The sequence below is a fragment of the Lissotriton helveticus genome, chromosome 7 (genome assembly GCF_964261635.1).
Source record: "Lissotriton helveticus chromosome 7, aLisHel1.1, whole genome shotgun sequence".
NCBI lineage: Eukaryota > Metazoa > Chordata > Amphibia > Caudata > Salamandridae > Lissotriton > Lissotriton helveticus.
In genome coordinates, this window is record NC_136068.1 from 1,810,595,416 (window position 1) to 1,810,610,035 (window position 14,620).

Genomic DNA, 14,620 nt, shown 5'->3' on the forward strand with positions numbered 1-14,620 from the left:
TTTGATGGCGCCCTAAAACATAACAATCACATTACAAGGCTCGGTCCTTTAGGAAGACCAGGAGCAACGTGGCCGGTCCTAGCCGGATACACACCACATCCAGACATCGAAAGAATGCCTGCAGCAGAGCTGTTAATACAGCTAAAACAACTACTAAAAATTCACAGACAATTAGTTCAGTATGTAATGCGGACTTCAACAATTCAGCCAGCGATTAAACTTCCACAGCTGACCCCTCACCAGGGGAACACAAATAAAATTACACCACAGAACATCCAATCCTGCCTAGGTAAAGTTCCAGCTAAACGGGAACAGATACCATTCTGGTTGGCACAGAAAATTACCCAAATAGAGGCGGTGTTTCCTGACACCACCCCATTAGAAAAACACAGGATTCTGACTATATGTCTCCCAATGGGAATCGCACCACACATAGAAGACTGTAACACTTGGGGTACAGTCTTTGCTTCAATCTACACAAAAACGCACGGTGTTCCATCCATTTCGGTAATACCAGATGTGCTAAAACAAATTCAAGATGAATACGGTCCAGAACCAGCTTTAACTCTTGGTATGAAATTACTAAAAGACTTCAAGCAGGTCTCGGCTATATTATTAGCCAACATAAAAGGTGAAGCAGCAAACGTGGCGATCCGCCAGAGGTTAAAAGAGACAGATATAGCAGACCAACCAGCTGAAATTGCCAGAATCATAGAAAAATCCTATGAAGAACTAGGCAGAGATAGTCTAGGTGGAATACCAGTAAAACCGCAACTGACTACAAGTCCAGAAAAAATGTTTTTTAATAATAATAATAATTCACCAAAAAAGAACTGGGATGGGAACAAACAATCCAATCCTAAAGAAAAGAAATTCCAGTCCAGAGGAAGGTCTCCTAGGCGAAGAGAGAAATCTCCAAACCCGAGACAAAGGTCACCCCAGAGTGACCCCTCTGGGAATAGATATAACCTTAGAAATAGGGATAATATTAAAAAACCTGATAGATATCAAGACATTGATACACGTCCCTCTCAATTTTTCAGAATTCCTCGCAGAAATCGGAAAGAAGAGGACGATCAGAAGAGCACGCCAAGTCCAAAGACAAGGAACCTGCTCAACTGAAAAAGAAATTACAATTTCCAAAAAAGAAGGTAGCCAGTATCAAGGTAGTTAACAATGCCGAGAATACTGAGGACACAACTGAAAAACGGAGAGTGGGCTCAGACAATGCTAGACAGCGCAGCAGAGGTGAGCATAGCTCGCAAAGTCCTTATGAATCATCTGGAGACAGTGGACACGAATGAATACCTTCAAGTGGAAACTGCAGATACCAGAGTTAGCAAGCCCCACAAAATATACGAGATAACATTACGTATAGAGGGAGATAAGACTAGGAAAATAAGGGGACTATTTTGGGATAACCTCTCAAAGGGTTATGACATCCTTCTAGCTGAAAAAGACTGGCCACCAGAGTTTGTCAGGGAGTGCCCTCATGGCGAAGAAGTAATTATGCCTGCCTTCTCGAATCAAATACCGATTCATAAAAAATATACACTTGCTAGAAAGTGGGCAGTGGCCTTAGCACCTGCTTTATATAAAAATCATGTAGGATGGGATGAGGATTCTCCTCCTCACAAAATCCAGTTAAAATCACAACCAACTGCACAAAGGCAGTACCCAATTAAGCAAGAAGCAAAAAAACAAGTAAATTAAATACTAGATCAGCTAGAATACCAGGGGGTGATTGAAACTTGCACCTCACAAATGAACAATCCTTTGTTTCCGGTCTCCAAACCAGACAATTCATATCGCCTAGTTTTGGATTACCGACACCTTAACACATGTTGCAAAACTTTTGCAGTGCAAAACTCACACAGTGCTGCACTAATGAATAACATAGTGCGCAAAAAATACAAAACTACCTTGGACATCTCCAACGGATTCTTTTGTCAAAACATAGCACCAGAGAGCAGATATTTAACAGCTTTCTCAGTAAATGGCACTCAAAAACAATTCTGTCGGTTAGCCCAGGGGTACAAGAACAGCCCGGGGGTATTCTCAGCGAGAGTAACAGAATTACTACAACTATATGATGATGAAGCATTATCTTATGTCGATGACATTTACTTAACAGATGATGACTTGGAGACTCACTTGAAAAGAGTGAACACCATAATACTTGGTTTCGCTGCAGAGGGTTACAAATTCAACTTCAAAAAATCCAGAATTGCCCATCTGAAAATCCAGTACGGAGGATATGAATTATCAAGTATTGCCTGGTTGACAGTCTTTTAAGAACTAGAAGAATTAAAAAATCTAAAATATGAAAAGACGTATCCTCTGCCAATCGACATTCTGCCTCTACGACATTACGCCTGTGTAATCTATACAGACGGACATGCTCAACCCTCCGTTTGGGGAAAACATGCATACAACCCCACATGTGAGATTACAAAAGAAGTGTGGCGCGGAGGTAAACTAAAACCTCTATTAACAAAATCACACTCAGTAGAAACTAATTCAGAACTACAAACTGAAATAATAGCTTTGAAAATGGCGCTAGATAATGCGGATCGTGAATTCCCGACACTTATAGTGTCAGATTCATATTTCTGCGTCAAAGCATATAACAAGGATTTGCAGACATGGATTCAGAACGGTTACAAAGATGACACAGATGCACCAATAAAGCAGAGACTGCTCTGGGAACAAGTAGCTCTTTTGAAAAAAGAACTACCAAAGACTCACGTGACACACTCACTGAGTCACCAGCGTGATGGCGTTCACGTTGTAGGGAATTCATTGGCTGAAACAGCCGCAGCGGCAGCCAGTAAACCGGCTCCCGTAGATCGAAAAAAGCGTACATTAAAATACATTGACGGCGAAACATTGCTGGCGGTGAAAACGTCATCAAAAGGCGACTGCTCAGCGTTACCGATCAACTATCCACTCAATTATACATACATAATCGATGCAAACTCCGTCCCTTTTGCTCGAATCCCTGGAGTGGGGGATAGAGTGATTCCAAACATGGACAGGAGAAACTTGTTAATCGCAGACGCACACATGGGCGAGGGTCTCAGACACCTTAAATTAAAAGATTCTCTGGAAGAATTACAATCACGGTACTGGTGGCCAGGCATGAGCCTGCACTACACCATGTTTGTAAAAAACTGCCCAAACTGCAACAGAGATCGCAGTGGGGAGAGAAGCAGTTTAATACCTCGTCGTAGCAAGGCAGATAATATTACCAACAAAAAGAATGGCTTGCGATTAACATACACAGGCTAGTTCCACTTATCATGTAGATCCACAGCACTCGGCTGACGTCCGGACTATTATACAAGATTTGCGAGTCTAAATGGCATATACGCTAAGAGCATGCTACGTTCGACCATTTCTTTCACTCAGGCAATCCAGCCTGGGGGGGAAACATGGCCAAATGAGCACAGCCCAGCGGGAATCTTCTCACTTCCTTCCTGAGGGTATGGGATGGTGTAAAGAAAAAACCAAGGCAGAAAGCAATCTATAATGGAAAGGACATTAGGTTCGGGAGCTGGGTGGGTCAAACATCTAATAAGTGTCCTACGTAGTCTAAATAACTTGCCAAGAAATTCTCTGAAGGGATTCAGTCCGTACAAATTATTATTCGGAACTAGGATGTTGATCTCTGACCTTGATAGTCAGACTTCAGTGGTAATAGAAAAAACCTTTGATGTCAAAGACCGTTTGGCTATTTTGCAGGACTTAAACAAAACAAGAAAAGACCTGAGCAACATACAGTTGAAACAACAGCCAACAACCACTGAAGAATCACCACCTGTCCCAGCAAGACCTGTCTGGATTCCAAAAGTCGGGGATCTAGTCAGGGAAAAGATCGCGGTAAAGAAGGAATTTGGGCCTTCTTACGGAAAAGCAGTTCCTGTCTTGTCTGTCAACGGGACAAGATCAGTTGTACTACCGCCACTTGCTGGAAAAAAGGAGAACCGAGTTGTATCCATCGACCTGGTAAAACCACAACATGTGGCCAATAACAAACAGTAGGCCAAGTGGACTCCCAATAAGTAGCAGAACACCAAGGTTTGCTACCAGTACAGAGGTCCTATCAAAGAGGCTCATCACATTCGAAACGCCTACAGAAGAACAACAAGGACTATGCAACAATGCAATAGAACTAAGACCTCTGAAAACCCAAATAAAAACATTTAGCAGAGACACACCTATCTATACTGAAGTACCAAGTGACAATGCAAAAAACAAAAATCCTGAACCAATTGGAACAATTGACAGAACTGCATCTGGTTACTTCATCAACTTCGATGATTCCTCTGAAGGCTTCAGTGAACCAAAGACACAGCCATCATCAAAATCCTTTAAAGACAAAGCTAAGGAACTTTTGAAACAACTGAAAGAAACATATCTGGTTTCTCCATGGATTGAATTTTGGGTGGGTTTTGGTGCATTTATCCTCATACTTTGGCTCATCATGGTATTTACTTTGGGACGCTTCATTGAGGGAAAATATGCTAAAATGGACACAGCAAGTCAGAACATCAACTTGGTCCTCAAACCACACACATCTTCACACGTCGAGAAACGAGAACTTTCTTCAGAACTTTCTTCAGCCAACTTCACAGCAATTCCAATACCTGGTGGGGTAGCCTGGGACAACACTGACTATGAAATTTATGGTCCGGTCGAGATCCTGAAATATCCACACCAAATCAAGATCTCCTTGAGTGACTTTGCAAAACCAAACTCATTTGCTGATGATTGGGACTTTGAAAGTATAAACAATATGATGTCTGACTTAGTAATGTCTGCTAAATTTACAAAACATGATTATTTGCAAGGTTCTACAAATTATGATAGTATGTATTGCTATAACCATTATGGTAACCATTTCTTGCATAAATCTGCACAACCTAGAAATGTTTTAAATTATAATCAATGGGAACATTGTGCTACACCTCCAAAAGGGAGCTCTAGAACCGTTTATGACAAATATTCATATTTTTCAGGTTTTAACATAACTAATGCTGAAACATTTTATTACAAATTGTCAAACAAGACAGGGATGAAAACCATGATAACCAACACGAAATTGATATATTCAGATTCATTCTTTGAAAAAATGAATACTTTTGGATTTGATTATTGGGACAAAAATGTTGATTTGAAAAGTGTTTGGGGTACAAAAGAATGGCAAGTACAGGGTTTAGAAGCTTTGTTTAGAGCCTGCATGATCCCAGAACAAATGATATTTTTAAATGACACTGTTCAACAAACCACCTGTCTTGGCTTAGCCAAAATCAAAGATTTAAATAACCCGTCTATTCCAAAGCCAACAAGGTTTAGCAATAACTCTGATACAGATGAAGGAATAGACATAAACCATATACTTAACCAAAACAGAACACATCCTGATTGGAAACAATGGTTGATCTGGCCCACAGATACAAATAACTGTCAAGATAGATTCCTGAATAAAACACAGGGTTTCAAAATGACCAGGCCAGACCCTAGATATCCCCAAAGACATCACCCAGGGATAATAACAACCTACAGTGTGGGCAAATTATGCCTTCAATGGCTACAAACTTCCACACTGCCTGAAATTAAGCAACACCTAACTTTACTTACTGATGGTGCTGACTTGCGTGATTTCATACTGGGACCACGCAAACAGCGTCAAGAGCGTTTCATAGCAGCCTCTGTATATGCAGCATACAATGAGGCCTGGAAGGTTACTCAAATTGAAACAGCAGAGAGAATACGTGAAATTGATCGTATTAATTTGGAAAAATCACTTTCTGTAGTGGACAATGGGTTAATGACTCTGTCCTCCAGAATATTTTCATTGGACAGCATTGTGTCTTCAGCAATCGATATATTATCGCAAGACTTACTGTTATTACAACATGGTCAGTCACAATTGCGTTCCATTGTACAGCTTGGCTGGACGTTACAAAATCTGCGTTCAGGCTATGTGCCTTGGCGTTTAATCAACACAACGTCACTATTCCAAATCTTTAACCTTACTGATAGACAAATCGGTATGGCGCAGAAGGGTGCTGATTATACAATCTTGAGCATTGAAAAACTAGAAAGATTACCAATGACAATGTCAGAACGACCTGTCAGTGAATGGATAATCCACGGAATCATAAATATTCCAATCTCAACCTTCAGGTTTCAATACTGCCAAAAATATATACAGGCTGGCATGTACGAGAAATTGGGAAAGGGGTACCTTAAAACAACTTGGAACCTGCCCTATTCACATGCATGTGTCAGTAACAAAGGACAGAAAGTGTTTCTTAGTGGCAACAATTGTGCTATGTCACTAAGCGGCACGCTTCTGTGTAACGGTATTAGTTTGCACGGAGCCTGTGAAGGGAATTCATACAACCTTTCATGTCACCAGCAAGGCGCACCTGCAACTGAAATAGAACCATTCTTTCAAAGACTCTATAATGGGAGTTACATTCTTATTGTAGACCGCAGATGTTGTAGTCTTATGCCCGGGACTCCTTATCTCGTCACCACGACGGCGAAGGTCAAGTGCTGTGGACGTTCTTTGTTCCCCAGCTCCTTACCAGACAGGGAGGCAAGGGCATGGCCCAGTTTGAAAATTACTTCTATTCGAATAGATACTTTAAGCAGAATGAAAACAGTGCTTCTTCAGACGCCTACAAGGCTCACGTCATCTAAAGAAACGTATGATCTACAAGTCGCAAGGACGACTGCAGAGATACATACATTATTATCAACTAATTCCCCCGTACATTTCGCGGAAATCCTGAGCGAAATCTTAAATATTTCTGATACCACTGGGGTCTCAAAGGTATTTAAGACAGTATTTTCGATGGCATTAACACCATTCAAAGCCATACTGGGTATTTTTCCAGATTTCGTCCATTCGATTTTTGGCGGACTTCCCCTGATCCTGGGACTAATTGCAGGAATCCTATTCCTAGTCCTTATTTTTCGTTATGGCAACCCATGTCACAGATCAAACTCTCGCGACAATGGAAGATTAGATCCTAGCCATTGGATACCGGGACCGGATATCAAAAATCCTGGGACTCTCCCGGCTTAGAGACCTAAACATGACTTGGTTTCTATCATTTCGACCAATGTGGCAAAGGTGTGTTTTACCTGTACTAAGGTGTCTGCTATGCGGAGAAGAATGCGTGTTAGACACCTGTCTGACGCTACAATCGGATGCGCCGGTGGATGCAGATACACTGTTGGTTCCTACCAAGGTTCACGCACTGTGCTGCCCTCAAAGGCTGCCAATTCTGATGACGGCATTCCTGGAATCTTCACCACTACGATTGAAGAGTAGTGAAGTTCAAGATGAAAGCAGCATCGAACAGGTACGACCTTCTGTCAGCAATGCGAATCAGAATGCCAATGGAGGCAATCATGCGCACGAATGCATGGTTACCCCTATTTCCGACTTAGTGGAACTTTCCCATGAAGCTGTTGACAGTTTTTACGAAAGCCTGAATGATATGATGTTCTCTCCGGAACAGAAATAGAGACTTTTGAGTAAACTCGCACACGGCGTTCCCTGAATTCGGCCTTCAACCTTTAAAAATAAAGTCACATGAACAATTACAATCCAGTTCACGGACAGCAACTTTTTTCAGCAACTTTTTTCAGCAAGCCCTTAAAATATTTTTCTATATATTTTTTCCCCGGGACACTGATCTTCTGCTTAAAGTAAGAAACTATTCCTAGAGAAATAAGATTTCTATTTTAGATACTTTATATAGACTTTAGCTGCCCGCTGGTATGTTCACAAATATTTTATTATGTGATGAAATGGTCTCGGACTTCCTTTCTGTATAGCTATATTAAGAGCCATTTCATGTGTATTTCTCATATACCAAAAAGCAATAATGCATAACAATGCGTGTTTTACTTTTGCATTTAATTCATAGCTTAAGTGCATACAATATATATGACTGCAATTTTTCAGTATATTTGAAAATTTCGAAATGCATTTATGTATTTTGGGGTGGTAAGGTATACACTATACTCTATAGTATGTTGTACTATGTTATACTATGTTATACTATGCATAGATTAGTAGATATGACCATAGTTAGCGTGGAGTGGGTGTCGTGTATTTCTATAGGTTCTGAATCGACCCCCCTATTCCTGACCCTATTCTGGTTAAACTACCTAGCTAGTTAACTAACAGTCAGCCCATGAGGCAAGAAATCCCCCATGATGCAGATACCGTTATCTGACGCAGTCACACTACGGCACAGGAACGTGTTATCTGATTAGGTCATAACGCTTGAGATCTAATTAGACAAGCGACATTCCTCCAGCCCCTGATAAGGCATACGACGTTCTCATAACAACCTGGAAAATCCGTGCGGCCGTTGTTTTGATTTCACAGAGAACTTTTGCAAAAGAATGTGCTAACGAGCAAGTCGTATGACATCTTTATTGACGTACCTATGTCCATCCTTACGTCAATCTCGGCACCTTTTAAGGTATAAATATTGCCGACCTTGCCCTATGCAAACACACGCGTGGTGACAAGACGGAGCAGCCATACTTGCCGAAGCCGAGAGCAGAAGCAGACCCCGCAGGCAGCAGCCCCGCCTTCCTGACGCGCTGAGAGACGCGCTGCTATCTCAAGCCGAGAGACCCAGCACCGGCGCTTCCGGGTAGCCCTCGCAGGCAGCCTGGAATATCGAGAGCAGAGAAAGAGATACCATTCCTCATTCATCCTAAATTCCAGGTACAGAACTGAATAACCCCTCCTAGAGAATTCTTTAGTTATTCACTTGGCAAAAACAAACTTAACTTAAACTGTAACTTTCTATTCCCGCCCACGCATTAGACTTAGGTCAGGTACACGGGGTAGGCGTATTTAGAAACACCAGTTGAGTACGTTTAGTCAAATGTATATGTGTATGTAAATATATTTTAATCATTTTGAACATCATATGGCTCAGAAACCATATCAATGTTTTTACAGTATTATTTTATACTATTGCTTTTAATGTATGCACTTTACTTAACTATAAGTATTGCAATAATATCGATCCATTTCTCTTGTACGAGAAAAGAGACTGATCAATAAATAACATCTTTTATTGAACACGCCCGTCTCTTCCTTTTCTCTACATTCTGATGAGACTAAGAATGCACGTACTGACTGAGTAAAATAATTGCCTTGTGCTCACACGACTCTCGAGATTGACTCTTGATTAGGGGAGAGCAAAGTTGTCATGTTCTATGGTTGTCAGAAACTAAATCCCTTCTTGTCTAATCAGGGGAGGTAATTCTTTCCTGAACATTCGAGAAAGTTTCTAGCGAACTCTGAGCTTAGCTGGCAAACCCAAAAATTAAGTCTAGTATCGACAGTAGTAGACCTAGTTAACGTCTGGCCTAGGCCTTTACTGCTGTAGGTACTATTCCAATGCGCAGAGCCTATTGGGAAGATAGGAACTACACTACAGGCTGTAAACTCAAAATGGCTCCACCGTTGGAGTCCCCCTTCTGGGGGCTCGAAAATGCAGAAATGCCTCTTGAGCCCTTGGGAGCTCTAAAACTACAAGGCCCTAGGTGCTGTTGCTGCCCACTGTTCAGCAGGGCAGCAGGAAGGGAGAAGGGGGCCCAGGTCACGGGGGCGGGCACCGAAAGCGTGCCCCGACACATCCCCCAACCGCCTCACTCAGAGCCCCACTCACCGGTCTCTGGCGGGCGCTCCCCGGGTCTCCTTCTCTTTATCGGCAGCTGTGGGGCTCTCCCCACACCATGAGGGCCCCGCTGCTGGACAGGAGGCTTCTCCCTCTTCTGGGCGAGTGCACCGGGGTGCAGAGTAGGCTCCTGCCTGCTCCGGTACTCGTGCAGCTGCGACTCTTTCAGGGGAGGCGGGGTAGGCTCCCGCCCTCCTACTTCCAGTTTCCGGTTGTCCCGTAGTCCCGCCCCCGGCCTGCCTGACTTCCTGGTCGCGGGCCGGGCCGTGATTTTCGGCCGTCCCGGGCTGTGGCGGTGATGCAGGGAGACACATGAGGGGTAGGCTCCCTCAAAATCAATAATAAAGCAAGGTGGGCACTCGCTTGGGGCACAAAACGGCAACAGGTCAAGTCGCAGGGTGGGCACCTGTGCAAGGTCAAAAGAAAGCTCTTCCAAGCGCTAGGGGGATGATTGCAGCGCTCCCAAGCGCTACATGGACAAGGAGAATGAAAGAAAAGTGCTCCCAGGAGCTGGGTGCACAAAAGTCCAGGCACAGTTGTGTAGGAAGTGGGGGGGGGCAAGGCTGGGCCTAGAGCCAGCTCACAGGGTCCTCCTAGGCAGGGAGGCAATCCCCAGTGGCGGTCCTCCTGGCGCCCAGCAGCAGCCCCCCTCAGGAAAAGGATCCAGAAAGAGAACATTTTGCAAGGGGACACAGCCACTTTTTATACATTAAATCCCTTTGTCTCAGGGTGCAGGGTGGGGGAAAAACCAGTCGCAGCTGGTTTTGGAGTACTTTGTTTTCCTCAGCCACCCTTTCCATTCACTAGGCAGGCTAGGGTCATCAGTCGCACCACAGGGGGCGGAGCCAGCATTGTGTGGGGAAAGCCCAGCCCTATTCAGGTCCCAGGTGCACCCCTCCCTCACATCGGCATGCTAATCTCTCTACTCACCACCGGGGCAGACCCATCCAGACTCCTGGAGCCAGGCTCACCAGCCAGCTCCAGCCAATCACACGCCAGCACCCTCACTGCACACGCACACCCATGTCTAGAAGTGGTACTTCCACACTAGACACATTCACGCCGCACATATCATTGTGCAGCACTCAATCTCACGCGTTCGCACATACCAAACTCGCACCCGCACTCCCCACGCATCAGGAACTACCAGGGACACATACATTCCCCATGCATTCCTATGGGAGGGCAGGCCTATCTCACCACACGCACTCAGAGTGTGCACGCACTTTCCACTGGGACACAGTGAAAGTGCGCAGAAACCAAAATCACCATCCCCAGGTCACATATAAAAAGCTAAAAGTTCAGGGGTGAACCTGCCAGAAGGGCCAAGTCCAACAGTCCCCATATTCCAGCCTGCTTGGGATCAGTGCATGGGTGGCAGTCTTCCTGGATTTGTGTGGGATCCATTTGAAGATCTTTGCGAAGTGTTGATCTGTTGGCTCATGGTGTGGGAGGATCTGAGTATGATGCTGACGTTATGGGTGTGGTCCGTGGGTGTAGGATGGTTGCTGAGGGTGGGAGGCCACCAGTTGTCATCCCACATGGAGGGGGTGGACCCAATGATGAGGACTTCCTTCTTCTCCGAGTTGAGTTTCAGGCAGCTACTGCTCATCCAGGTTGCAACGTCTTTCGTTCCTTCCTGTAAAATGTGTCTGGTGTTGTCGGGTTCCTTGGTGAGGGAGAGGATGACCTGGGTGTCGTGGGCATAGGATAATATGCTGAATCTGTGTTTTCTGACGATGGTTGTGAGGGGGACCATTTAGATGTTGAAGAGTGTGGGGCAGAGGGAGGATCCTTGGGGTACTCCACATATGATCCCTGTGGGTTTGAAGAAGAAGGGCTGAAGTCTTATTCTTTGAATTCTGCCGGTGAGGAAGGAGCAGATCCAGTCTAGGGCAGTTCGCTGTAAGCTGGCATCGTGGAGTCTGGTGGCTAGAGTGCGGTGGGAGATGGTGATGAAGGCTGCTGTGAGGTCTAGTAGAATGAGGGTTGTGGCCTTGGTCAAGGTTAGTGCGGATGTCGTCTGTGGCAGCTAGCAGGGCAGTATGGGTGCTGTGGTTGCTTTAGAAGCTGGATTGAGATGTGTCAAGGATGTTGTTGGATTCAATAAAGTTCATTAGCTGAATGTTGATGACCTTCTCAGTTTACTTTTGCGGCGAAGGGGAGGCGAGAGATGGGCCTGTAGTTCTTGAGGTCCATCAGGTCTGCAGAGGGCTTCTTTAGGAGGGGTTTGACTACTTTGTGTTCCTAGTCATCAGAGAATGTGACTATTTTGAGGGTGCAGTTGATTGCCCATCGTAGTTTGGGTGCAATGGCGGTGGTGGCCGGAGGTGGCCCTGTGGAAGATGTGCGGCGAGCAGGGGTCAGTGGATGCTCTGCAGTGTATGCTCCTCATGGTGTTCGCAGTGTCTTCTCTATGGTGACGGGGGTCCAGGTGAGTATAGCTGGTGAGTGACATTGCTGGTGGAAGGCATTGGGAGGGTGTCTTGATCATGTTTGTCGAAGTTGTTGTAGAGAGTCCGGATCTTGTGGTGGAAGAAGGAGCCCCGTTTGTTGCAGAGGTCCTGGTAGAGATGTCAGAGGTTTCGCTGGAGGTTCGGTGAATTTTTATATGATGTTGGAGAGTACCTTGGAGTTGCAGGAGTTGGAGAGGATTCTGTCAAGGTTGAAGTTCTTCTTCAAAGATCTGATGAGTTGGTGGTGTGCTGTAGTGGCAGTTTTGTAGGCGGTGCATGCTTCCACGGTTTTGATGTTCCTCCACTCTTTCGCTAGTCATTGGCAGGAGCACATGGATTCTCAGAGGTCCATGGTGAACCATGTGGCATTCGTGGTGTGTTGTCTATCGGAGTACTGGAGGGGTGCAAGAGTGTTGGCGCAGTCGGCGATTCTTTTGTGGAGGTTATTGGCTGCAGAGTTGGCCTTGGTCATGGTGGGGGAGGAGTGCTTCTGAGGGTGGAGGCGAGGTGCTCTGCATTGGTCTTGCTCCAGCGGTGTGTTTTGGAAGGAGAAGTGAACATAGCGGTGGTCCATCCAGAGGGGTTGCGTGATGTGAATGGTGACTCCTCTGGCAAAAATGCGGTTGAGGGTGTGTCCCGCCTTGTATGTGGGAGTGGTGAGGAGTTGCTTCAGTCCAATGTAGGCAAGGTTGTCTAGGAGGGTGGTGGAGTTGGGGTTACTGAGCTTGTCAAGTTGGAAGTTCAGGTCTCTGAGCAGTACGTAGTCTGAGGTGTCAAGGGCATGCGGCGCAATGTAATCTGTGATGGTTTTAGTAAACACAGTGTCGGGTCCGGAAGGTCTGTAGGCGAGAGTTCTGCGTAGAGTTGTTCTGGGGTTGACCTGGATCTGGAAGTGGATGTGTTCCAGTGGGGGTGAGGACTCGTTTGAGATTGAGTTTGTCAGTCGGAGGGAGCCATTGAGCTTTTGTGGTAAATGGCGAGGCTTCCTCCAGGGCGGTTGGGGTGGACTTTCCTCTGGATCTTGTAGCCGTCAGGGATGGTGGTTGTGATGCCAGGTTTAGAGCTGGCGTTGGTCCCAGTGTCTCTGAGGAAGGCGTTGTCGGGAGAAAGGGTGTTGAGGACTTCCCAGATTTCTACTGCATGTCTGAGGAGGGAGCTTACGTTGAGGAGGATGCAGTTTAGGGGTTGGGGTGCACTGGCATCCTGTGGATTGGCAGTAGATGTTAGAGTCCAGAGGTGATTCAAGGTCAAGCGGCAGAGCTGGCAGGAGAATGGGCCTTGGGTGATGCTTTACGTCAAGAGCTGGCACTTGCATCCAGGGCTGAGTGCGTGGAGGGTTGCTCAGTCCTAGCGATGAGGGAGTCGGAGGACCAGGGTCCCTTGTGTGGTCGCGGTCGGGTTGCAGACAGGTGCAGATGGACCTACCTTTGGCATGCCTTCGGGGGAAAGCGGTTATCCTGACCAGGAGGTCAGAGGTCTTGCTCGCTGTGTCACACAGTGGCCGCCATTAAGTAGGGGCTGAGGGGAGAGAGAGCAGCTTGGAGGCGGGAGCAGGAACATGAGGGGGGTAGGGGCACCAGGAGCAGCAGGGGTCAGAAAAATGGCAATGGTAAAACCAAAACAAAAAAGAAAACAGCAACAGAAACAGCACAGGCAGAAATAAGGACACAAACAGATAAAAAGGCACAAGTAGATAAAGAGGCACAACAGATAAAGAGACACACACAGATAAAAAGGCACAAGAGATAAAAAGACACAACAGATAAAGAGGCACAGAAGGACGAAAAAAGAGAACATAGAAAGGCTGGCATAGCGGACCAGCAGAAGAGCAAGACTCTCTCAATGGACCACCAGGTTTGAGGCCAGGGCAGGAACCTGTGGGGGGAGGAGGGCCTTGAACACCTACCTGGAGACAAGAAGGTACTGGGGATGGAGCTGCGCGAGGGGAGAGCAGTTACCTTGACCAGGAGGTCAGAGTTCTCACTTGCCCTGTTGCTCAGTGTCCACCATAAAGTAGGGGTCGGGGGGCAGGAGAGCATCTAGGAGGCGGGAGCCGGAAAATGCAGCGGCTGGAAGGGGTAGGAAAAAAGGCAATGGGAAAATTAAAACAAACGTGAAAACAGCAACAGAAATGGCACAGACAGACAAAAGGCACAAACAGATAAAGAGGTACAAACCGATAAAAAGGCACAACAGATAAAGCGGCACAGACAGTGAAAACAAAGAACACAGAGAGGCTGGTGGAGGGGACCAGCAGAAGAGCAAGGCTGCAGGGATGAGGTGCAAGCAGGAGCCTCTAGGGGGAGCTGGGCCTCGAACACCTACCTGGTTACCAGAATGCGCTGGTGGCAATACCTTAAGGACGGAGCAGCGCGAGGGGAGAGCGGTTACCCTGAGAATGAGGTCCGAGATCTTGCCTCATTCAATTCTTTA